This window comes from Motacilla alba, chromosome 2, assembly GCF_015832195.1.
Source record: "Motacilla alba alba isolate MOTALB_02 chromosome 2, Motacilla_alba_V1.0_pri, whole genome shotgun sequence".
NCBI lineage: Eukaryota > Metazoa > Chordata > Aves > Passeriformes > Motacillidae > Motacilla > Motacilla alba.
The window spans coordinates 62,419,981-62,446,311 of NC_052017.1; the positions used below are offsets into that span (position 1 = coordinate 62,419,981).

Here is a 26,331-nt window from a genome sequence, read left to right on the forward strand (position 1 = left end):
CTCCATCCAGCTGCTGGACATACGATTAAAAAAGTAAGTGTTCTTTAGCTTGCAACAAATGTCTCCTTCAATATGTGGCTGCTGGGATGAAGGCTAATGTGTCTTCCAAGGGCATTCATCAGATGCTCTGGTTTTCAAGGGTGTCATGGCTGTGACAGCTGTTTCACACCTCAGCTAAGGAGAGGTCTGTGGCGCGTTTGCCCTGCTGCACTGCCACTCTGTGCAGCAGTTTTGCCACCAGACACATCTGCCTCACTTAAACAAATGTCTTGTCATATTTTCTAACATGACTTCAGGAAACAGTGCATGTATTATAAACAAGGCATTAACCAGGAGTATGTGCTCTGGGGATCAATAATCACTAGCATTTACAAAACCAGCTCTTATCTGCCAGAAGATAAAAACTTCATCCAGATTCAGGCACATGCTTGCTCAAAGAAATGAGGACAGAACTGTATTTTGCAGGTTTTCAAACTCATCCCTTCATTGCTAGACTAGCAAGGAATTGGCCACAGTCAAATGACGGGCAAAGTCAGCACTTGTGTCTTGCCGCCTCTTACATTATCAATAAGTATCAGGCACACTGAATGTGATAAAGTGGCCTATTTCTAGAAAGTAATTTCTTGACTATTTGTTTTAGTAAATATGTGATTTTTTTCCCTTTCTGTTGGGAAGTTGTTACTCACTCCTAGCATTCAGATTTTTGTTCTTTTTTTTTTTTGCGGACAAGGCAGGAAGCAAGTCTTTTAAGCAACGTGTCCTTCTGTAAATACATTTAACCTGCCAACCATCAGTGAAGTCTCTTTCATGAGCCTCTTGTTCTTACTGTGCTTTAAGTATTTTCCATTTCCGTATATCCAGCAGAAGACGTAGAGATATGAGAGAGGTGGATATATAACTTCTATAAGCAACATAATTTGTAAAACTCACCTCCAGAATTTTAAAACAAAGATGTAAACATCAGACAATGCAGAGAAAAAGAAAGGTGACAACACAGTGAAAAAAACATACATGTTTCTCTAAAAATTGTTACAGACATGGCCCCCTTCCCATTCAATTGCTTCAATAACTCCTTTCCTGCCTCTTCCAGTTTTTGTCTTGAAGCTCTAAAGGTTTTCATCTCTGCCTAACTGTTGTTTTTATTATTTGTACTGTGGATATATTTGTGGCAGGTGGCATCAGGCAAAGCAAACATTACACCATCCACAATTTTCAAAGTGTACAAGCTAGACATCTTCTGTGACACAAAAAGGACATATTTTACAGAACTTACAATTTATCCTTTATCCTTCGTTACACTGTGTGCTTCCTTATTAATTTCTACTGCTCCTTTTATTTCATTCCAAATATCATCTTCTAGATGACTTTTAGGTAGATATAAATGTCACGAGATGCTAACTTTCCAAAGGATGAACAAACCACAAAATGGACCAAAAAAAGTGAAATGCCAGCCTACAGGAAGGCAAAGAACTGCTGTAAAATTAAGAAGCCAAACAAAAAAGCGATGGTTTTGGACTCTCACATCTTGGGTATCTTTACATTCTGTACCTGTGGGGAATCAGGATTGCTAACAAGGTACTGTTAGTAATCTGCTGGCAAATGTTGTCCTACAACATAAAACTAGATTATCAATAACCAAAAATCTTCTAAAATATGTGTCTGCTTCTCATGGAAAATTATGACCTTTCTTGCAAAACTTCCAATTCAAAAAACCTTGATATTTTAGTCTTTATCCTTCTAATTAATATTTCCAGTCTTTTCACAAAACCCATTCCACTTTTCAACCAATTGTATTTGGACATGGATCACCTCTCCCTGAAACAGTTTTCAAACTGAATGTGTTTTATGATTTTACCACCTTTAAGTGCTAAATTTTGACATTAATACAAGGAATAACAAGTCTCTGGGACTAGCAATGTCCCAGTTGCTAAACTGGGATCATTAGCTCAATTTCCAGAGCACAGTGGCCCTCCTATTGTAGTTTGTGTCATGAGCTCTTTTACAAACTCTTTTTTTAATGTAATGTACTGTACAAGAAAGAGCGACTTTCATCATATTTCTCACTTCACAGAGTATCTAAAAAAAATGTCTGTCTCCAATAAAACAGTATTGATTGGTTGTTTTTGGCTAACTTTAGATGTTGGATTTCTCCTTACGTGTTTTAGTATGAATACTGCTTATTACTATTCGTTATTTATACATATTTTCCTTTGAAAATTAAAATTTAATCATTCGCTCCTATTAATGCTTTTCATGCATTTTTTACCCTCTCAGCTCTATGGGGGTTTTAGATGCTTCCTCTCTCGTTTTTGCTTTCCTGATTTCTTATGGAAATTTTTCCTCCTCAATATCCACTTTCCTGCTCTTTGTTTTTCTCCCCTGGGAATTGCCACCTTTTTGGGTTTAATTAATGCTGCCCTACTATTATATACATCACATACACTAAAAAGTTCTCTAATCAGAGACTTATTAAAAATATATGGAAACTGATGCTTTTAAAGAAATTTGGCTTCAAATAATTCCTATTTCTTTAGAAAATGAAGCATTTCTTGAGAAACGTGGCTAGCTACTCCTTCAAGCAAATTCTGCTCTATATCAGAGATTTTCTAGCTGGTCTTTTGCATGCTTCCCAAGTGAGTATTTACTGGGAGCAGGCAGGATAAGGAATTAAAGAAAGGAAGAGGTTAACTACTGCCCCTCTGAATCCTGCTCCCTCACCAAAAAAGTCTATATAATCATGTTTTATCCTCCTCTTCGAGACACTTTTTTTTTTTTTTATGATGCCACAAGAAGGTATGTCCCTATTATGTGATCCATTAATATTTGGGCTATTTTGAATATTGAGCTGCAACCTGCATGTTCTTTCTGACCTTGAAATCCAGGGGCAGTCACGATAAATCTAACCTCTTTCACATCAAGTATGAAATTTGTAGTCACTGGAGATCAAAGTGAAGCCCCATGTCTAATTTTAAAGCCCTGTGTGTATTTTTATTAACTCTGGTATTTCTCATGATTTTAAACTGCTTCTTATGTCCAGCTTTTCACTTGAATCTAGACTTGTTTTACCTGCTTATTTGATACCAAGAGACACAAGTTGTAACTAGGAAAATTTTAATTACAGATCAGAAAAAAAAAATAGTACACAAGGTATTCAAACACTGAACACGTGTGAAGGCAGATGTAAATGAAATCTGCAACCTTACAGAATCCCTGACAGGATACAACTCTGGTCAGGCCACTCTGCCTTGGAACTCAGCCCTGCTTTGAGCAAAGGGAACGGGATTTTCCTGGAGATTCTTTCTAAAACAAATTATTCTATGATTCAATGTTTTGCTATCCTGAACTCACTCTATGTGATGTGTTTGAAAAGCTTTATCTCTTAGTGAATAAAGAATCAGGCTGGCAATTGTTTACATAGATAAACAGCTCTCCTAGATAATAATTCTTTCATTTAACATATGAATTAATTTTTACAAAACCTAGAGTCCTTCTGCTAGCCTTCCACAGAATCTATCTGATGGGGTGAACACAATGCAATTGCAGAACACTTCATTCCCATGAGTGTTATGTAGCACACAGCAGCTTTCTGAACAAAATATAAACTACTAGACACGTCCAATGATGACAGTATCCTCTGCAGTGTATTCAAGAACAAGCACATCTGTTATCCTATGACAAGCACTTGCCTTTTGTGAGAGTCCTGACTAAGCACTGCAGGAGTAAATCCATCATTCCTGTTGCTGCTCGAGCTCTGACTTCCTCTCTTTCCATCCCTGTGCCACCCATCCTGTACGCTATGAACTCCTCTACTACTTGAAACTTATAGTAAAAAGGGAGAAAAGCTGAAGACAGAGAGGCATCTTCTGCATGATAGAAGGCACAAGCAGGCTATGCAGTGCTCCATGTGACTGCTGGAGGGCAGACTGAGAATCAGGGGGAATAACCTCCCTTGCGGGCGAGAGGAGGTGACCCACAGGACCAGACTGAATCAATAATAGCAAACTCTTATGTATGACCCACGCATGGCCAGACTTTCTTCCCAGACATGGAAAGAAAGGTGATTGGGCTGTGCAACATGTTATGGTCCTTCTTTGCACTCATCTATCAAACACTGTGTAGACAAAGTGTTCTTATGAGAGGCCAGAAGCAATTACTTGTAGATGAAACTCTCAATATTGGAGCTCAGTCATGCTGACAGGGCAAAGTAGATGGGATACTTGTGCCTCTCTTCCCTAATGGAAGATCATCTTTGCCCAGTTCATCAAATCAATGTTTTATCATTCATCTCTCACACTTTTTTTTTTTTTCTGTGAAGGGAATTTGCCAGTATTTCACACATAACCTAAAATGAATATATGAGCTCAGCAACTTCCATAAGACATCATCCATGGACCTACTCAACATGTGATATTTTCAAAGGTTTTAAAAGTTTCCTTTAAATACAAGCTGAGCATATTTAGGAAAGAAGAAAAGGAAAAAATATAGACAGATAAATAAATACAGAGAAACTTACTTTCCACGAAAAAGAACTCCTTGGAAAGGTTCACTTGCGGGGAGCACAGGAAATGCCTTTTCTTCTCCACATGGGCAAAAACTGGTAGAAAGGAGGGACACAAAATTAGTAGAGCAGGAATACAGCTGGGAGACTTTTCAGCCTATTTTCTCTGAAAGAGAGGAAGGAGTCCAACTACTCTAGTTTGGATAGAAACAGCCATATGTTGAGATTTCTGTTTAGAGAAATATATTGGGTAAATCTCATTTACTAAAATTAATTCTGTAACATAATCCAGTTATCTTTACAGATCTGTTGTTGATTTTAAGCCTCTTTCAATATTATGTGCTAAACACTCTGAAGTGCTATCTCTTCTAGCAACCACATATTCACAAATGTTAGCAATTCACTAAAAAAAACCAATCTAGAGGCAGAGCATCCGAAGAGATAAACTGTGCTCTGAAAAAAGAGTTGTAAAAACATATTGAAATACTTTCCTTCACAAATGTCACAGAAGCTCTTTGATAATTTCTACTTTTCCATACACAGTGCAGTTTCTTCTCCAGCACAGATCAGAAAGCAACCATCTCCTGTGGGCCACTGCATTCATGTTGCATGGAGGAGCTTTGCTGCATTCTGACTCAGCAGGAAATGACCATCGCACTAGATTTTTCCAGCTTGTGCTAAGCACAGTGCAATAAAAAACCCACCCCAAACTGCTTTACTAATCTGACATTTGAATAGACAACATTCAAAGTGCCAGCAGCTATCACATGTTCAACCTGTTTCATGCCACATTACTGCTAACAGTGGATGGATTTTAACAATGGGCATTTCCCTGTCAACTCAATCAATGCGAGAATTTGCACAGGAGTTACAGAATGTGATGTACTGATCCATGCTTGGCTTATGGTCAGCTGTGTAAACTGCTATGAAAAATGCCTCCATTCTTTTCACAAAAGCTTAGTTTTCACCAGCATAGGTAATGAGGTCATTCCTCCAATTACTATGTGTGAAAGAGAAACCCCACAACATATACAGCAAAAAAGTTGTGCATTATTGACTACTGAGACTAATATAAAAGAGAAACATTCTTATCAGAAGTTATTGTTACAATGTTTAGAGTCTTTGCCTGATCTCTCTCAATCCTCTACAATAATGTCAAAAAATGCAAAACACAGAAAATTATTGTTTTTCATATTTGAATTGGAATTTATGGGTCTCTAATTATTTAGCATAGGAAGTCATGTAATATTAATGTGCCATCTCATACTAAAAGAAAAAAAAATAAACAGTCCCTTTTAAAAATTATTATTCCTCCTCCCCATCCTGTTAAGTAATCAGGGAGATTTTAATGTAACAGGGTCCACTTAATTCAGTGTTTGACACAAGCTCTTAGGATACTTTTTACCTCCTTTGCCTGTACGTATTTAATATCATCGAATCAATTTCCTATTAACAATATAATTTGCAATACTTTTTTGTTATTCCAATAACTCACATTATGTGTCAGGTAGTAGTGGAAAATGGTATGAATACACAGTAAATCCCCTATTGAAACCCTACTATTCTCAATTACTTACTTTCTAGCTACAGGCTACTACAGTATTTGTGGTGTAGGAAAAAAATGTTTTATTATTTAGGTTTGTAGGCAAAACCAAAACCTTTTCCAATATTTCTTAAGAAGAAATTTTCCCTCATGTAGAATTCATGAGCTATTTATGCAGTAATATGCCAAGTGACTGCTCAATGTGAAATATGGTTGTGGGTTGCTTTGTAGCTGTTTAGGAATTAAACTAATAAAGGACAAAGGATCTAAGCTTCTATTAGCTATCTTGATTTAAACTGGGTTAATTAGATTAAATCGATAAGTAAAAAATTTGAGTAAAAAAATAAGTAAGAAATTTGTATCTAAAATGGTAACATTTAATTTTGGAAATATGCTAGTTAAACAGAATTAATTCCTTTAAAATTATTTTAATTCTTTCACAACCTGCTTACTTGGGCTGTTTAGGCATTTTCTCTTGCAGTTTTCTCACTGACTCTGAAACCAGTAAGCAATCTACTCCAGTTAATATAGTCTTCACAGCAGAACTCATGACATCACTACTATTTCAGGGAAAGGTTAGACATTCTCCTCTTTGTTAGAATGGGTGGGTTTTGGTAGCTTTATCAAATAAGATAGAGTTCTGCTTCTCTGCTTTAGTGCTTGTGCCCTTTAGGAGCTCTTCTGAGAGCTTAACAGACTGTAGGACATTGGTTCTAGAATATGACTTGAAAAGATACAAAATTATAAATAAATAAAAAGCTTCCAAGTATTGCTTAATATAGGTATAAATATTTAATCATATGGCCTACAGATATGTCTAGCATTTATCTTTATATTAGACACTATTAAAAGCCAATACGATTTTGTATTAGGTTTCAGAACACATGATGAGAACACCATAGAATTTTACATCCTTGCTCTGCTTGCTGCTGTATGCTTAAATGTAAGTAATTAAAATAGGTCCAGAAATGCAAGAAAATAACTTCTGCTTTTCAAATAAAAATGACTTCTAATAGAAGATATCAAGTGACATACTCAAAATGTAACATCCCCAAAATATAACAGAATTCTCTCTCTTTGGACATATTTTCTGTTATATAATTTGGGAGAGACCAGGTGAGACAAAATGACAGAAAATTTATCTTGATTACATCATTCAGTCAGAAATTCCTCTCCACACAGGGGAATAATTTTAATGCGTTATAATAAGTTCCAATTAACCTTCAAAATAGGATTTAATAGAAAGTAAGTGTGGCATTAGCTTTGTCCTAATGGAGCTGAAAACAACCGCAGAATAGGCTAGAAAAGAAGTTGTACTTCTTGCTTTTATTATTGTCATCAAGAAAAATCCACCCAATACAAGTATGTTTAACTTAGTATATTCTGTTTCAGACATTTTTGAGAATATGACTATATACAAAGATTTTACTATATTGTCTATTTTATGTTCATAGTGCAAACAGGAAATAAAATGAGTGGACATTATACAGGGCAGTACTGATACTGGATTTTATGTACTTGTTACATAAATTTGGTAACAAGGTTTTCTGCTTTAACTACTGCTCAGAATTTGCATCTGATCCTGTGCAGAAAGGAAATCATAAAAAACAACTGCAGTTCCTTCAGTCACAAGAATATTTGAAAACTCTACATCAAAATAATCCAAATCCAATACAGATTTCCACTTACAAACAACATTTTCAGACCTGGTCTTCTATCACTGTGTCCTATTTGAAACACTGGCTACTAAAGTCTGATCCAGCTGATGCTGCAAATAGTCCCAATAGCTTGAAAAGTGAGGGGTCTGAGGAAACAACACTCTAACCTGGATCCAATAAAGTGTAATTTTAATATTTCATTTAGTTCCCCTAAAGCACGCACCTAAAAATACTTATTTCTGGGATAAAGATTATTCTGACTTTAGCAATACAGCAAAGTTGGCATATAACCCCTCCTCAATCAGCATTATTATATCTATTATTATTATTATTATTACTATTATTATTATTACATCATTATCATCACTAGAATTTCAATGTAACTAAGAATTTTTTTTTAAATCTTATTGAAGTATTTAAAAAAGAGCAAACACAAACCCCACAGATGCTATAAAAAGTACAATATTAGTAGATCTGGTTGACATGCAGTAAAGTTTTTTCATCTTTCTTCATCTGCCTTCCTAGGACATGAACAATCCTAACAGAGAAGTGTCAGTGAGGAGACATTAACTTTGACAGCAGCATGTACTGCCCTCTTACAACAGGCTTGTGGAAAAATTCAATTTGGCCTGATTTGTACATGATATGCACACCCACCATTCTAGACACAGGTATGAGACATAAAATTGCAGGCACTGAGAAAGCGGATGGGAGGAGGGAAATTAATTTGTGTCAAATGATATGCAGAGCTTTTATTCTATTCCTTTAAGGAATACAGGAATCATGTGAAACAAGAGCAGCTTTAAGTATTAGTCTGGTAGTATCTTTGTAGCTACTGTGGATGATCTGGGACTGTCAGAGCTCCATAAATTGCTACACCACCAATGTCAGAACCACTGGAGTGTTCTGCTGGTCAGAGTTGCTTAACTCAGATTAATGCTTATAAAGCAATTAAACTTCAGGAGGACTGATATGAATTGCTCAGCTTAAACATGTTATTTAGCAGTGAAATGTGGTAATTTTTTTTTTACTCATTCTGAACTGTCAGTGAAAGAGTTGAAGTGCTACTAGATGGAATATTTCAAGCAAAGGGCGGAATCCTTTTGGGCTGAGACTCTATATACAGTGCCCTTTGGACTGGATAAGAGGAGCAGAAAGAAGCTGAAATTTATTCATAGGATGCATCAGAATCCAGTTAAGAATGCAGTGTATCTCCCTCCCATGTGTTTGTGATAGAAATATACTGCCACAGCAGCAGATAATCCAATCAGGTCTAAATCGGATCAATAAGAACCTGCAAAAAATCGGAAAATCTGCACTTAGGAAATGTGTTTCAGAAGGAGCTGCATAATTCTATTCTGGGACAAGGGCAGCCTGGACTTTACAAATTTTCCATCATTCAAAAGAGTTACACTGGGTAAGCCTCACAAACTCAATGAAGGATATGAAACTGTCTTTTCTTTGAGCAGAGCTACAGCATTTTGATGTCATTTGCAACTACAGTGGTTGAAAGGTTAAATGAAATAAACATTTGAAGTCTGCCAGTTGAGCATATTCAAAGTACAAAACTCCATGAGAGGAAAGCATCACTTCAGAAATTTTGGAAGTAATCAAGGCATATTCAGAAGCACAGCTTGTATATTAAACTAATTAAAAAAAACCCAAACCCCAACCAACACACAAACCAGAGAGAAAGTACCTAAAATGGAATTCTAAAGGTTTCAAAAGCAACACAGTCCACAGAGAGCCATTTCACTTCCCTATTAACCTATAAATTTAGTTTCATGTAAATTAATAACTGAGATCAGCTATTGGTATTTTTTAACTGGTAATAATGAATGGGGATTTTAAGTGGTTTGCAACATGTACTTCAAGACTAGAAAAAAGAACACTAGCAGGTTATGATGTAATAAAAATCTGCTCTTCACCAAGTATTCCCAAGGATATCAGGTTTTCTATACAATATCACAAATGAGCAGCCTGGCTAAGGCTTATGGAGTAAAGTAGGAAATTAGAAACATTTCTTGCCTTCCATTAAGTAAGAAAATATTTTTTTTGATCGAAACATAACCGGGAACATTTTAAAACACCAGATGTTTTAAATGACAGCTTTCTTTAAACTACTTTAAATAACGAATCTCCTCTGCTCTGCTTTCACTTAAGCAGTGAATATAAGGCTTCTGAATGTTCCACTGTGTAAGTCTCTTTTCCAAAAAGTGATATTAGAAAGACATGCTAGGAAGTGAACTAATTAACTAGACATTAGGGGATAGCACATATTTCACTGTTTTTCATTTCCGGTGTGCTGAATGCATATAATCTGCAAAGACTGAAGATCTAGGAAAAAAATCCTATATAGATGTATTATCTATTCAAAAGCTAAGAAGCATTATCCTTTATTTATGCTATTTTAATGGAAAGCTCCATGTTTGAAGCACCAGGATAGCCCACTGCTGTTTGTTAGCCTACTAAACCAAAGTTTATGAAAGTTAACAAGTATTTCACTAGTAATCAGTGCAAAAGGCAGCATCCACTGTGAATCTGACTTTTTCACATCTCTGCAAACACCAACCACATAATTTGCAGCAGGTTAAACTAGACCTCTTTCCTTGGGCTTAGTTTCTTGACAGAAAGAACTCTCCGTGAAATTGATTAAAATCCAATTCTGCTCCAGAGTCAAATGATTGCAAGATTACTTGAGAGCTTCTGAGCTCATATTTGTCCTTCTCTGCTTCTGGAGGACTCTTTCAGAAAGTGCACCCAAAGAAAGTGCACCCTGAGGAGCATTTCTCAGTAATTGTGGTGGATATATTTTGCAACAGTGAGTACATCTACACTTTAAATTGCAGCGCAGAGTTGATATAACTGAGCAGGATTCATAGTGGAACCAACCTAGCCATAATAACATGTACTTATGGATGAGCTAAATTAATCTGGCTTGGAGGAGAATCAGCCAGCCTTATGTACCATTTCCCACACTTTCATCCTGTGTTAATATGCTGAGCTTTGTCTACAACCTGTGCCAATATATCTTGCCTATCTGTAAGCCACCACAGTAGAGTGTTAAGCTACAGAAGACTGCACTTTGAAACATGATAGGAGATACCCTAAAAGACAGCAAAAGTTGTACCTTTCATTCTCAGATATGTCTGTTTGAACTGGATAACTGAGGATCAGTAACCATGGAAAATGGAGACTTTCATCTCTACTTACTAAAAAGTTTATGCAAATGTTGCTATTCACACAATGTCTGTCAGTGCTCCTCCATACAGATGCCTTCCAAAGTTTTTTCCTGCACATAAACACCTTGTGTATATGAAGTGACAAGACCAGCAGTAGAAGGCTTGAGAAACTTAATTTTCATTATTTGTCTCTCTGAAAAACAGGGAGAAAAATAATGAAAATTATTTTTCTGAGTTTCTCCCAGACACTCCTGCTTCTGAGTGGGATTCACAGAACACTGCTGTATGGATAGATCATAAGACAGAAGTGGATTGGGAGAGAAGCAGCTGCTTCAATAGTGAATTTTATGTTAAGTAGATTCACTAGACAGCCCTAGTGCCCATTTAGTCTTATTAATGAAGCATTCCTTGTCCACAGCAAAAGGTGATAGTATATCACACTGTCTATGCCCAAATCTCTAGCTCTCAAGGATCCCACTGAATTCTGTAAAATCAAAAGCTCTGCACAGCATTTTCAGAGATGCATTTATGGTATCCTACAGCAATAAAAGCATTCTCTCCTTTTTTTTGTCAGTGTGGTCACAAGTCTTTTAATAAGAAAAATGGCAACACAGGATATGGATAATTCATAAGACAAAAATCCTCTTGTGTAAATCAAGAGTGATTCCACCAAACAAGTTCCAATGCTTACAAATATGTCAACAAATCACATTGGCTTCTCTTAAAAATCCCTCTGTTTAAGATAAAAAGTAGTTTTCCTCTTGCTTTCCTTATGATAGCCAGTAGCTCTAAAGATGTGCTAAGAAAAACTTTCCTTGAGGGATTTGTTTGTCAAAACTTGTCACTGAGTTTACCTTGTAAAATGACAGCAGGAATTAAATCTTGGATGCAAACATTTTCTTAAAATGCACAGGCAGGCCTTTCTCAGGCAAAATGCTTATTTATTGGGTAACAGTGAGAAAGCTGGTAGAATTAAACTACTACTGTATGCTTTTCTTAATTACTATTTCGTAGGATACCTTTTTGATGTTTCTAATATTTGTTACTGTCTCATTTATTCAGGTCCTAAATCTGTAATTCCTACTAAGGCAGAAGTCATACCGAATTGACTAGAAGACTGACACAAACAACCATCAATTTCTCCTTGGCTCTGCTACTGAAAAAGAAAATAAATTTGTCACATTATTAAATCTTGGAATCAACTGTGCTTCATAATATATAACTCCAACTGGGGAACATCATCAGTAAACAACTATGATGACATCTAGTCATTCATAAAAACCACAGGATACTGTTCCCTTCCTCAAAAAGATAAAGTTTGTTTAATACACTGGGTTATGCAGAAAGGAGCAGACAAGATCTCAAGGACACTGTTTATGAATACACGAATTGTGGCAGCCCCATTGGCAGGATATCAAGTCTGAAGGACTTACTGATTGAACATTATGTGAATGAAGTATTTGATACACTCACACAGACTCGGCATCACGTCCAAATGAGACACTGCAGCCTCAGATGTGTCTCATATTCTGTAAATATACCAGGTGGAACCACTGGCTTATTGCACCAGCGGTTATGAACGAACTGGACATCCCACTCACCATCCATAGCAATTCTTAACTATTTCACACAGGAAGATTTTAACTCAGCAACTCAAGAGAAATGAACTAAAGCATACACATTAGCTTTAAAAACCTGTAAGGAATCTTAAAAACTTAATAACCACATCATTGAACACAAGACCTAAATGGAGCAAAAAAGGACCTTCCAAGTAAATGCTCACTACCTTATCTCTCTTATACTTGTGCAAAGCCACTGGGCTCAATTCCATTGTGTTACTTTTGTTGCCTGAGTGCAACTGATCACAGAACACAATTTACAAGATTGTTGCCTGAAAGTCCTGGGATCCTTACAGAGGAGAGTTGTGAATCAGAGAAAAGAGAGGAGCAGTATGATGACTTGGAAAGACTTTGCTGTAGGGAGTGGACAGAGACGGCTAAGTGCAAGCGAAGAACATTTAGGAAAAAGCTTTCTAAATTAGCATGCTAAGGAAACACAGCAGGAAGCATGTACAGGGGGAGAAGGACTGAGTGGAATAAAACAAAGTTTGATACACAAAGTGAATTTGTGGGGGGATTTCAAAGAAGCAGAATTATACACTTTAGGAGGAGGCACAAGGGGGCTAGGGGGAAAGGGAAGCAATGGAAGTGTCAAGTCAGCTAGGAAAGAGCAGGTTACAAGGTGTATATTACAAGTGACAGGAATCAAATTTGAAACATTTTAAGGCACAGACTGAGGTGGAAGGTGAGAAAAATGTGAGTTATACAAGAATAGATGATACTAAAGTTTGGTAGTAATCTGAATATGAAAAGAAATGGAGTAACGATATATACCTTCTGTTGCCCACCATACTGATGAGAATTAATGGGGATAAATAGCCATAGACTGATAGAACATCCCAAAAAGTACTTGGGATCAAAATGTAGCATTCATTTTGATACTGAAAATACCAGTAAAATAGCTACAGTGAAATAGCAAAGTTCAGGAGAAAGCTGTTTCATTTAGCTGTACATTTACTCCTTGAGTTGTCAGACCACCACCATGGCTCAGTTCATTTACAGAGAATTCTACTAAGGGTAAAGGCTGGTAGGGTTCACAGCAGATCCTTCAGTGTTTTTAAAGAAACTGTACTTTGTCAGACAAGTAGCAAACCAAAAGCACAACTCATGGCCCGTGCTAAAGCTGAGAGATGTGTCTGATTTTGAGTAACAAGCCTTCATTCTGTATGTCCAACAACATTGCAGCAGAGCTGAATGAGAGAGATTATTTGTGGCTCCAGCCTCATACAATCAGCTTAGAGCCATAAAGAATGCGACAAGATGAGGTCTGCAAATTGGACAGTTCAGTCTGGGCACTGTATTTTTTTTTAAGTGGATACATAATCCTCATTGTTTGTCATTGATCCTGTCTCAGCCAACAACTGAGATGGCACTTCAATCCCAAGTCCCTGATGTTCAGAGGTTTACAGCCTTCTGATCAGAAAGATACACTGAATGAAACTGTTTCTAGTGCAAGATTATTTAAAATTAATTTTATGCTCAGAAATGCCTTTCTTTTTTTTTTGTACCTAGGTCACTTAAAACCATTTTTAAAAAACAAAACATGGGTAGTTCAAACAAATGAAGATAAAAGTGTAAGATTTAAAAAATGACCATAAACCTATATTATACTAATCTTATGACCTGCACAGTGAAGTTCATGGAACATACTACTGCTTTCAAGTGACAGAATTACAGAACAATTTACATTGGAAGGAACCTCTGGAAATCATCTGGTTTAAACCTCACATCCTGAAAAGTCCAGAGGACAATACTGCAGTACAGCGTACCAAGAACTTAGAAGACTCCAGTGTGAGATCTTACAGAATGGGAGGGTGCTGATCACACTCCAATCCATGCACTCACAAAGTACCCAGACACAGGTAACCAAAAGTCTGTTCAGCATTGACAATGGAGATACAATCCTTACAGTGACTGTGGTGAACAGGGCATGCCTCATCCTTGTTTTCAGGCTGGCAAACACGTGCTGCTGCTGGATGTGCATTTCTGTTGTCTTCAGGCAACAGCAAACAATCTATTCTTCCCACCCACTTCTGTGAGTCATCAGGCCTTACTCACTGTCTCCTGAAGTGGGTGTCCTTGGAAGGTCAGGTAGATGTTCGCTGTTATCGCAATGACCTCATCTGGGTGCCATTCTCACAGTCCTTCTCGCATGGTCACTTTGGTGCTTCTACACCCGCTCAATCCCATTCTCACCAAGGTGCCTACTACAATTCTCAGTAAAAGTAGAGACAGGTCTGAAGAGCCTTGTCCATTTGAGCATTATGAACCCTCGCGATGCTGAAGGGTTCACAAAGCCCCTGGGCAGTGACTGTCAGTGAGGAATGTAGTTTTATTTCAACCACCCATGACTGCACTATCAAATAAAGATAAAATTTATATGTATATATTTTAACAGGAACTTCCACATTTCCAGATATTTTTCTTTATAATATATTACGTCTTTGATTATTCTGATTTTCAAAAGCAGGTCTAACACACAGTGCATTTTCCAGCAAGTTTTACAAAGGAGGGAGTGTGTTGTTTTACACACTGTGTTTCCACACTTATAAATCCATTACAATACATCCAGGAAAATGCACAGATAAAAACTGAAATTGCAATTTTCACATTGAAAATAAGCACTAGTATCTCTTCATGAAAGAAGACACATCAGATAGAATATGGTTGCTAGTGACTGTTGTTCAGCTGGAATAAAACACTGCATTTCAGAAAATGCAAAAAAAAGGAAGTGGAAATCTGAGGCCAGGTTGGATGGGGCTTTGAACAACCTGGACTAGTGGACAATGTCCCTGACCTTGGCAGGAGGGTTGGAACTAGATCTCTGAAGTCCCCTCCAATCCAAACCATTCTATGATTCCATGAAAAGTAGCTCAATATGTTTCTTTAAACTTTGCATTAATAGATTAATGCTTTAATCTACATATTTACAATATGCAACACATTGTACACATACCATATGTATGTGTACAATAATGTCTAGCTGGATAATTTTATCTGATATTTGAAGAATGTAATTCAGTTATAGCTGTCCTCTACTTGAAAGGGAGAGACACACCCATACAAACACAAGACATTCCCTGCCTTTAAGCCCACTTAAATACAAGATGTCTCTATTGCAAAGTTGATTCAAGACTGAAGAACAGAAAGATTTAACAGAATTAACAGGAAGTTACTTAAATAAAAGAGAAGCTTTGTTTAAACAGTTTAAAGCTGGGGCACAATGGCATTATCACAATGCCGAGTATTAATTATTATGTTTGCTCTTTCCGGCCTGTCACAATGATGAACAATAATGATAGCACAATGTGAGATATTCACCATTTAGCTAATTCACACAGTCTAGGCAGGGGATCAAATAATTTTCTATACTGTCTATTCCTTAACAATGGCCCCTTTTGGTTCCAGTGTAACTGAAAGAAACCCAAAAATTGGTGCAACCTGTGCATATCTTTCTTGTCATATCCCAGAGCCTAAAAGCCAGCTGCAGGAACACAACAACTTAACTTCAGTCTTTCCAGTGCAGCTGGCACTCTGGAGAGGCAGAGCAGAGATCTAGGACTCAGTTCCCTTTCTCTCAGGCTTGCAGCAGACAGAAAAATCAGAGAAAAAAATAAACCAAGTTTCATGGACATCTGGTGCTGCATGCAAGATGTGAGCTTTGTCAAGTGTCCTCCCTGGAACCAGTGGGTTGAGCTGAACAGACCCCCAATATTTACCCATTTCCTATCAACATAATTCCCCGTGGTTTCCCCATTATCACTTTGCTCATTACTGAATGTGTGATGCTTGCTGTTTGCTGCCTAGCACACTGCATTTCTTTTTTGCAAATGGCTGAATAACCATTCATATCTCTGACTAGAGTCTTTCTTTTGCTAGAGATATGCGACTGGATTTGTGTGAGGCAGCTGCTCAGTATTTGTGTGCCAGTCTGAGTGGTCCAGTATGTCATGGTGGACAGATGACGTCAGTTCTGGAGCTGGCAGCACAGGAACTGGACCACTCTTAGTGCTATGAATGCTGATGAACTTGCCTTCCCAAGATTTGTTTCTTCTCTCAAAACAATATGATCTTGTAATATATGGGTTCAGTTTGATTTTTTTTTTCTCTACAAGTCTTTTCAGGTTTTGCCCATTGTCTGAGTGCTCTGCGATCTGCCTTCAGTGTATTCTCTAGAAAATTTGATACAAGCATTGCAGTGTGTCTGGTAGTGCAGAATTAAGATACTTTAACAGGCAAACTGCCAGGGCAGAAATTTCTTCTCATCCACATGACAGTGCAGAAATTCCACTTGTAATTAATATTTCTTCCTGAAAGACCCCTAGCATCCATCTTCCCCACCATAAAAAAGCACAAGCCAAAATAAACATAAACCCCCGCAAAACACATCAAACCTCTCCAATCCACTGTGACTCAAAACTGATGCCAAATATGATTATCTCCTTCTTTGGAATTTTCTTACATACCCTACTTGTTGCACAGTTGTCTGCTCAGGCACTATATTTTGCACAGCAAAATCCATGTTACTGTGTCTTGTTCACGAAAGTTATTGCTAATATTTTAACAGCAAATAATGAACCTAATCCATCAGCTATGTGCACTGCTATAACACACACATACGCATTTGAATTTTAAATTTTATGAATATACAAACATAAAAGCAAGTGTTCATTGAAGTCGACTCGTATCAGCCCTCCGAACATTCCCAGACAAAAGCAATTCTTCAAACATGATCAAAGGAGCTCTGGACCAGCAGTAATGGAGTGATACGAGCTTTACTTTTCAATACAGACTGCCACGTGCTGATCATTGTATATTTTTTACTTCCCAGTATTTACTATTTCTCAAAGCTTTATTTCATGCCTCTTTTTATTCTTTATCTGTGCTTCGGTTGACATAGCTAATGCGTGAGCAGCAAAATAAAACACAGACGGTAACTCTTTGAAACAAAACACCTCTTTAAAAAGAGATCTTAACTCTTTAAAAAAAAAAAGATCTTTAACTCTTAAAAAAAAATTCTGTTTCAATGAGGCTGGCTTTTTTGCACACAGACAGACAAGACTGTAAGCGAAATAAAAGAGGGAAAAAGCTATGCATAAAGATATAACACTGCTAATGAAAGAAGTGCAGAGTAATACAGTAAAAAGGAGGAGGCATCAAATATGCAGCAGGATTGTTTATTACAAGTTCCTATTTTACAGTCAGTGGATAGATAGTTCTGGTTTGGACACCTGCATAGAATTATGTCCACAGATGCACTTTACTGATCATATTGTGTGAAATTGTTTCTCTTCCTTGAGCAAAAGGCAAACAAAAGGTTACAGGGATGAATGTGTTTGTAAAGTAATCTGCACCACTGAATGCAGAAAATTTCCACACCTGTATCTATGATGTCAATTTATACCCTTGGTCTGTCTGGCAAATACAAATATACATGTCCATATATATGCATAATTTAAAATACTCTAGCTGTCTTGAGAAGGTACCATGTATAAATGTGTGTGCATGCACGTGTGTGTGTGCTAGAACTAGAGAAAAGCTGTTACCCTCTCAAGATACCTACAGAATTTCAAATACACACTCATGCATCATATGAGCTATCTGTATAAATGACAAACAGTGAGTGAAGCATCCTGTTAATGTTATTAAAACTGAAAATTAATTATAAGACTGGTACAACTGACCTTTCTCTTCATGAATAATTTTACTTTACTGAAACAGAAAATAAGCAGGCCACTTAATTTTTAAAAGGGCATAAAGTTTAGAAGCCTGTTCAATCTATTCATAGCCATACCTGAATATTAAAACTGTACTGAAAAGAGACACCCCAGAAAGGTTCTTTCTATGTGGTTTTGTTTTGGTTTTTTTTTTGCCATTCTTCCCTCCTCTCAGTCCCAAAGTCAATGAGAATTCATATTTTAATAAATCTGTGTCAATATGCATTACTGAAGCCTTACATTTACACTGATGAACACACAGAGACCTGTCCTTAGAGTCTAAAAACCACACTTCAACATGAAGCAGTTACAATAAATTCATAAAAAGAATCTTCTTAAATGCTGCCGTTAGCACAGCACCCTACTTTGGAACAAGCTGTCTTGGGAGGTATACCAGGGGAAGGAAGGGAGCTACCACTGCACCCAGTGCTTCTCCATTCCAGGCCAACAAAATGCTTTTAACTTGCCTGTCAGGTGGCATAGTTGGGCAAAGCAGTCATGTAAGAAAATTTCATTAATCCTTAAGAAACAAATCACACAAAATTTACTGGAAACGTAGTTAACTTGGATGTTTTTGGGGGATTTTTTGTGGGATTTATCAATATGCAATATTATTACTTCACCTTTACATCACCCGCACACCATTTGTTTTCAGTTCTGACTTGCTCTTTCCAAGTCTTGTAAGAGCTGCTTCTTTATTTCCCTGTGAAAAAAAAAAAAAAGCATCCTTCTTCAGATCCCTACCAGAGCACATGTACAATCTCTGTATGCTTAAATTCCACTGATAGTAGATGTACTGTTAAGTGTGATCCTATTGTCTTAAGAGGATACTTCATATTCTAGGATATGATTTTGCTAAATACAACAATTAAAACAGAAGTGTGGTGCTTCAAAAAGCATTTTGGTAAGCTTCCAGGGACTTACCTGCCAGCTGCCAAGCTGGCTTAGAGCTCTAGGCTCAATCTATTCACCCATCCATCACCAAAGGGTCTGAATGACTGATAACAAAAACAGATGATTCATCGTTGGTATGCTTTCTGTTCTCTCTTTGCCCTATGGAAGACATGGCATTTTAAGATTAAGGTTGATATTTCAGGCTAAGAAAAACTTACAATATAAAGAGGGCAGTTTTTATATTACTGGATAGATACTTGTTCCTAATTTTTAGTACACAGAGAGGGCCAGAAATTAAATTTTTCATTGTTAGTTGATCTTTAAATGAGCAGGTACTCATGCCTATCATGTTGAGTGTAAATACTGTCAGAAGATGCTCTCCCTTTTTGGTCTTTTTAGACAGATCTGACTAGTAAGATAATATCTAATTTCAATTTACTTAACAAGGGTTATTCAAGGTGTTGACCTTGAATTTAATAGCACAAACATTGGGGACTTATCTCAGAGGCCTAATAGAAGGAAAAGACAACTTTAGGTCTGCCATGGTGATGGCAGAGAAGAAAGGAGAAATACATTAGGATCTTGAAAAGCAGAGAGACCACTTCCACCTAACAACTTTGCTCAAGTGATACAAATAAAATGAGGAATGAACACAAACACACACAAAAAAAGCTCTTTAACATTTAAGTACTTGCTAGCTGCATTGTTTTAGTGTATCAGATTACTGTAGAAAAAGCTTTGACTATTCAGGTAAGCTGGACACCTAATTCGCACTGTGGATACAGAATCATAGATTGAAACAGTTTTGGTTGGAATGTACCTTTAAAGGTCATCTAGTCCAACCCCCCTGTAATGAGCAGAGACATAGAGGAGTCACAAAGACAAATGATCTGAGTGTGAGATCTTTGCAACATGAATTTAGCAACATGGGAGGGAAACACAGCTGAGATACCATTACCTTTTGGGCTGTGGTGAGTCAAACTAAGATATTTTGCACAGTCACAACGATCACAATCTTTATAGGTTTATGAACAGTTTGGACAGTTTCTCACAGGAACAGTGAGACAGTCACAAAAAAAATACTCAGGAGCTGAATAAATCTTCTTCAAGGGAAAGCTTAAAAGAGCTCAATCTGTTTAGTTTGTCAGAGAATGAGAGGCAACTTGATTACAGGAGTAAGCATCAGCTACAAAAGTGCTCTTTGATTCAGTGGACACAGTAAAATATCTGTAATATACTGAAAGAAAATCCAAGTACTAGAGCATTACAAAACACCAGCATTCCACTGAATGTATATATTACAATACAGTTTTAGGCATACAATAACTCATCATTTTCTTCCACAGGAAGTTTCACTGAGTTTGCAGTATAGTCGGCAGTTATTAAGTGATTTTTTTTGGTTTATTCTCATTGTATAATTTGTGGCCCTGCAATTCACTCATTCTACCATTTGAACCTAGCACCAAACACAGCACTGTTTATTTCTTTTACTTTCATTTAGCTGTCACTTTAACAGCATAGATGTGTAATCCAGTGAACTGAAAGATACAGGAAGATAAGAGCCCTCATTACACACACTTTATACAACACTCCACCTGGTGATTCAAACCCTACTCAAAATTTCTGCTTAATATATTTATATAATTCTAGCTGAATAAACAAAATATTTTCAATATTGGTAGAAACACTGGTAAAGCTTTTTTTTGAGAGTTACTTGCAGGAATTGTTTGAAGAATGGAAAGCCAGTATGAGCTTGAGTTTTGAGCATGTTGGTTTTTAACAGAGAATACTTCTGTGAAAATACTCCAGGTTTCCCCATCATGTATTGGAGGCAAATGGCATCTGCAGGTTCTTGGTAAACACCTGCAGTGTAGCTCCTCAGCGGTCAAGCCATACTTTCACACAAAGCTATTCCACAGCAGAAGCTTCAAGGTCAGATGCTTTTTCAAGCAGAGTCTGATCAGGTCACTGCTTGTGAGTCACCAAAGTGGGGAATATTTTCTTTCTGTTCACAGGAGAGCATCTCCTGCCTGAGTACAGACTGGCTATCCATCTGAAATGGGAGTTTGCTTTCTTTGCCATGCACTGCCTGCCAAGATCAGTTCCCCTGCCTTGAACAACACCTGCCCTGAAACTATTATGGAAAGGTTTGGGTTTCCTTACCAATGCCCTCTGCCCTGTATATTGCCAACACCACCTTGAAGACTTACAAAAGGGGGCATAAAAGAAGCCTTCAGCCCTGAGCTGGGACATCTGCTGGGAGGAACTGATGCACACAGTCTAACACCAGATTTTCCTGTCCCAGTCCAACTCATGTCTCAACCTGACTCCTCATACCAGTCCCAGGTAACTCTCCCACCATGCCTGTTGACTCCAGGGCTATGTCTGCATCACGGGCTGCACATCAGCCCCCCTCTTCTTCCTCACTACAGCCCCACACACTGTCAGGTTTCCTTACAGTTATTCTCAAAACCAGATTGTCACACCACTTTCTTTTCTACAAGGCCACCTTTCTGCAAACAACTTGGGCAATTCCAAGTTGAAGTAGAAAAGCTGAGAGGTGAGACAGTCTGTCCCTATTCCTTTCTCCAATTTCTGAACTATCACCAGTGGTACAGGTGTTACTTTCAAAATGCAATATATATCTACAAAACACTTGTAAACCCGAGTCTTTCAGAGAACTACAGCTTTGTAACACTTTGGCTAAATTTCTTGGAAATGGCAAGAGAGATCAGATGGAACCTAAATGGATTTGAAGTCTCTGCTCAATGCTTTAGAGATGCTGGAACATCTCATCTTTTCATGCTCTCTGGACTAAGCTTAAAGTTCTGCTGAGTTATTTCAACTTCTACTGAAGTGTCCACTCATTGGAAAAGATAAAATGGGAAAAGGAAAGGTATCTTGAATTATGGCATTTATTACGCCTAAAATGCTGTGCTGCATCACCTCTGCAGGAAAAAAACATTCTGAATGAAACACACAGGATTTGGTTTTAAAAAATGTAGAGCTGTAGTAGGTTAAAAGCTGCACATCCTTTCTCCTTGATTTGTCCTTGCAAATGAATTTTAAACCTAAGGTACATTTTGAAGAAGCCTGAGCTCTTTGCAGGTCATCACAGCACTTTAACACTTGAGATGTTTTGTTTTCACTAGAAAGTCACAATTATCTTATGTTATAGTGTGATATATAAGGTGCACATCTGGTCATACTATGTTACTGTCAGAACAGTAGTTTATATTGGACAGGCACTGCTTCAGCACACAATGTGTGCAAAGGCCACAGGAGAATTTCCTGAGCCTTGCTCTCCAAGGATCCCCAGTACTCCTTAGCAACCTTGCTGGGAGGACTGAAATCACAGCCTCCAGGCAGCAGGTGATAAGTGTCCCTGTGTACTTGAAAGAGCTGCTGGCTACAGCAAGCACATGTACATCTCCAGAAAAAATATTTAACAGCAAGTCATCAAACTAGGATATAGATAAAAATATTAAGACTGAACACAGCAAGAGGAATAGTGGCAAGCAGACTCCTGCAGTGGTCTTATATCAAGGCACAGAATGCACAGCTTTAGATGATGCTTTTCAAGACAATTTGACAACAGGCTTCCTATAAACCTAGTCTAGACTGAGGGGCACCAGAAAGGTGTGAAATGACAGTCTGAGAGACTGTGATCTAATTGCTAGAGCTGTTGACCACTGGAAGTCCTTAGGCATGACAGGCTATATTATGGGGTGTAATATCTATACTGAACTACTTCATTCTTTCCTGACACTGCCTCAACTACTACATTTTTTCTGCTGATAAACTTTGTCTAGTTGAGTTCGCAATTGTTCCACAAGGAACAATTTTGGGACTGAATTGTCACAAGGCAGCATAACCATAAATATTTTGCTTATCCCTTTCACTTTTAAGGCAAGATATTGAGTTCTGATGCTTCTCATTCTCTGCCATACAGTTATGGGGATAGAAGTGTCCAGGCCCTTATTATGCACAGCTGACCTTTTATTTCCTGCAAGTGCATTCAATTTCAGGTAGTCCACAGTGTGGTCTTGAAATGCTATTATCCATCATTCTAAACTAATCTGAGGTCTACATTTTCACACATTTTATGAACTCGAGAGTTTGCTTTCCAGTGTTGCATGAAAACCAGAGGTCATTCAGAAGGTTATAACTCAGCAAAACTACTGTTGTGACACTGTTGAAAGAAGAAAAGAACAACCGCTTATAAACACTGGGCACACCACTGCAATCAACATATCTAAGAAATTCCACTTCTTTTTTTTTTTTTTTTTTTTTGTGACTGCTGTTTCTAAAAAAACCCCTAGAGTTCCAGTCCACATATTATTATGATTATACTGATTTAAATGTTATATTGAGGAAAGCTTAAACTTGATCAACACTCACATAAAACTTCATTTTATTTATACATCTCTTGCAAGCGAAGCCTGTCTCCATTTTCTTTTCTACTTGTATTCATGATTGCTGATTAGCTGTCTCTTCTCTTTCCACTCTTTTCACATCATTTACTTAATGGTACAGGTAGTTCCACTTTTCACTCAGCATTTCATTTATATACTTCTCAAACTTCTTCCAGTCAATGCTTAGCCTTCGAGGTTTGATACCCTGATATTACATTATGTATAATGTTTTCAATTTCAAATAATCTGATATTTAGATTACATATTACTTAAAATGTCAGTCCTTGTCCACCTACTCAATAACTATGTCCTCAGTCACAGTGTCCTCATCTCATGTACTATTTCCCTTTTTCCTCTTGTTCACAGCCAGGAAGATTCCCATCTTGAACGTGCTGCTGGCACAGCACAATTTTGCTTTGGCCCGGGATCTCGTTTATTTCCTAAATCACTCAGCAATGAACAACGACTGCTCCCTAGGACCTCATCATGCGGGGTCAGCCTTCTCTCATCATCAGGAAGTTCCATTGAATTTTAAACTTCTGCAGAAACCCGTGTCTATTCACACAGCCACTACCATTCGGATGTTATTGATTACAGTCACCACAAGCATTGCTAAAGCTAATGACCGGCTAATGACCTTCCCATCCACTCTGACATTCGTATCTCAGGAGGTGAAGACGCTTATTCTTGCCTAACCTTGGCCGCCCGAGATAAGCACACGTTTATCACCTCTACCATCTTAGCCTTCTGACTCGGAAAGCTACAGACTCATTTTACCTTAAACCTTTCCGTACACTTACTCCTAAAAACAAGCAGTATTTGTCTTGTTTACTCTACAACACCAACCCTTTACATATTTTTTTTTAAACTCAGTAGCGCATTTTAAGGATATTACCCTATTCATCATTACTTTATAAAGCTGAAGAAACGAAACTCTGTAACCCCAAAATTTCCAGGGGGTCACATTTTTTATAACAACAACAACAACAACAGCAGCAGCAGCGAAATTATTAGTATTACTATGAAGGGGTAACCGTAAGGACGAGGAGCAGCGCTGTCCCCGGCGGAGAGGGGCGAGCCGAGCCGAGCCGAGCCGAGCCCGCCGGTCGCCACCCGGGGCGCGGAGCCCGCCCGTGCCGTCCCTCCCGCCGCCGCCCGGCGGGCGGGGGGTGCGCGGGGGCAGCCGAGCCGCCCCGTCCCGGTGCCCGCGGCCGCGCCGGGGACAAGTCGGGAAGGGGCACCCCGGGCGCACCTGCGGCAGCCCTCCCGCAGCCCTCCCCGCCGTCCCTCGGCTGCCACAGGCGCGGGCGCACGGAAGGACGGACGGACGGACGGACGGACGGACGTCGCCCCCTCTCCCCGCGGCCGCCGCTGGACCCGCGGGGATCCCCTGCCCCTCCTGCAGCCGTCCCCCGGCGGCAGCACCGCCCGGCCGGGGGCGGGCGGCGGGCGGCGGGCATCTCCTCGCTCCGTACCTGTCGGGGTGTCCTCGGGAGAGGCAGGCGCTTCCCCCCGCAGCCCCGGCGCGGCAGCGGGCGGCCGGCTTTGTTACTACTCGGAAGAGCCGCGGCTCAGCGCCGTCGCTATAGAAACTGGCTGCGCCTCGAACAGACACCGGCGAGTGGCGGGAGGGAGGCGGGAGCCGGGCGGAGGTGTGGGGTGAGGAGCGAGCCGTTCATTCAGGAATATCCTGGCCTTTTCCTCCTCCTCCTCCGCCTGCAGCCGGCCCCCGGCACCGCCCAGCCCGGCCGGAGGTTGGGAGGGCGCCTCGCCGCCCTCACCTCGACTGCATCCTCGGACTAGGATGTGGTCCCTCGGCTCAGAGCATCCCCGTCCCAGCTATGCCGCCTCCTCAGGGATACTTGTCCCCAAAGCACACGCAGTGGTACGCTCGCACTCCGAGAAGGGATCCCAAGGCAGCAGGGACCCAGGGAGCACCCATGACATGAAATAACCATGGGAACTGACCTGCGCTCTCGCTGCTGCCCTCCTGCCTTTACAGCTTGTTTGGTCCCAGGACATCACCACAAAAACCCCACAAAGCCAGGACCAAATTTTTAACAACAGTTTTTCATTTCGTGAAAGTGGTTTAGCTCCACATCCTCAGGTGATGAACTGCTTTTGTGTGGGAACTTGCTTCTGGGACCCCTCTGGGCAGTGGCTCACGATCCTAGGGTGCCACGGGGTTTTTCTGCAGAGCATTTAGTATTGTGCAGCAGGCCCTAAGGGTTGAGGAGCTAAAGCACTTGTCCTGTGTGCTGTAAACAGGAAGGGAAGCATGGGTGATTGGAAGGAAGAGGAGGGAAAAGCTGAAAATGGATGCGGGTAAAGCAGCCAGGCATGTGGGGAATATTGTTGTGTCCTGACATATATGAGATTTAGAGTTATCCTGAGTCTGGGGAGTGGCATGTTTTCCTACAGCAACAGTCTATGGTGCGTCAGGGACGCCCATCTTCACATCCTTCTCCCGCTTGACATGACTGACAAAAGCTGAGGCAGTTCCTCCGTTCTTCTTCCTTTCTTCCTCCTGCACTGGAGGCTCAGCAGAATCGGCTTGTTGGATCTATCCTCTTCTAATTTCTCTGCCTGAAACATTCTTATTCTCGCAATAGTAGTAAAGTTGATAAAGCATCCTTCGAAGTGCAAGATGGATCTCCCCTTTTCTCTTTCCCTGGTTTATATTGATAAAATTGGACTTTCCGAGTTTGCCACGCAGAAGAAACCTAACATGCAAGGAGCAACTTGGAGGCTGCATTATCCATCTCAGCTACTGCCAAGCTACAGGGGATGACTATTAAGTATCCA

At 39.1% G+C, this 26,331-nt stretch overlaps 1 protein-coding gene across 3 annotated transcripts in view; it reads right to left on the minus strand.

Moving 5' to 3' along the window:
• The window catches only part of RNF182 (ring finger protein 182), a 35,423-nt gene extending 10,251 nt beyond the window's left edge, over positions 1 to 25,172 (minus strand). Inside the window, exons 1-4 of one of the 3 annotated variants that reach the window (XM_038129784.1) lie at positions 25,002 to 25,172; positions 19,142 to 19,270; positions 18,841 to 18,920; positions 4,514 to 4,594 (exon numbers count right to left, since the gene is read on the minus strand). The gene's annotated coding sequence lies outside the window, so the exon portion shown is untranslated. Of the gene's footprint in view, positions 1 to 4,513; positions 4,595 to 5,037; positions 5,097 to 18,840; positions 18,921 to 19,141; positions 19,271 to 25,001 lie in introns of those variants that run through there. The other 2 variants (XM_038129783.1, XM_038129785.1) reach the window with 2 other exon arrangements.
• Between the last annotated feature and the right edge of the window lie 1,159 nt (positions 25,173 to 26,331).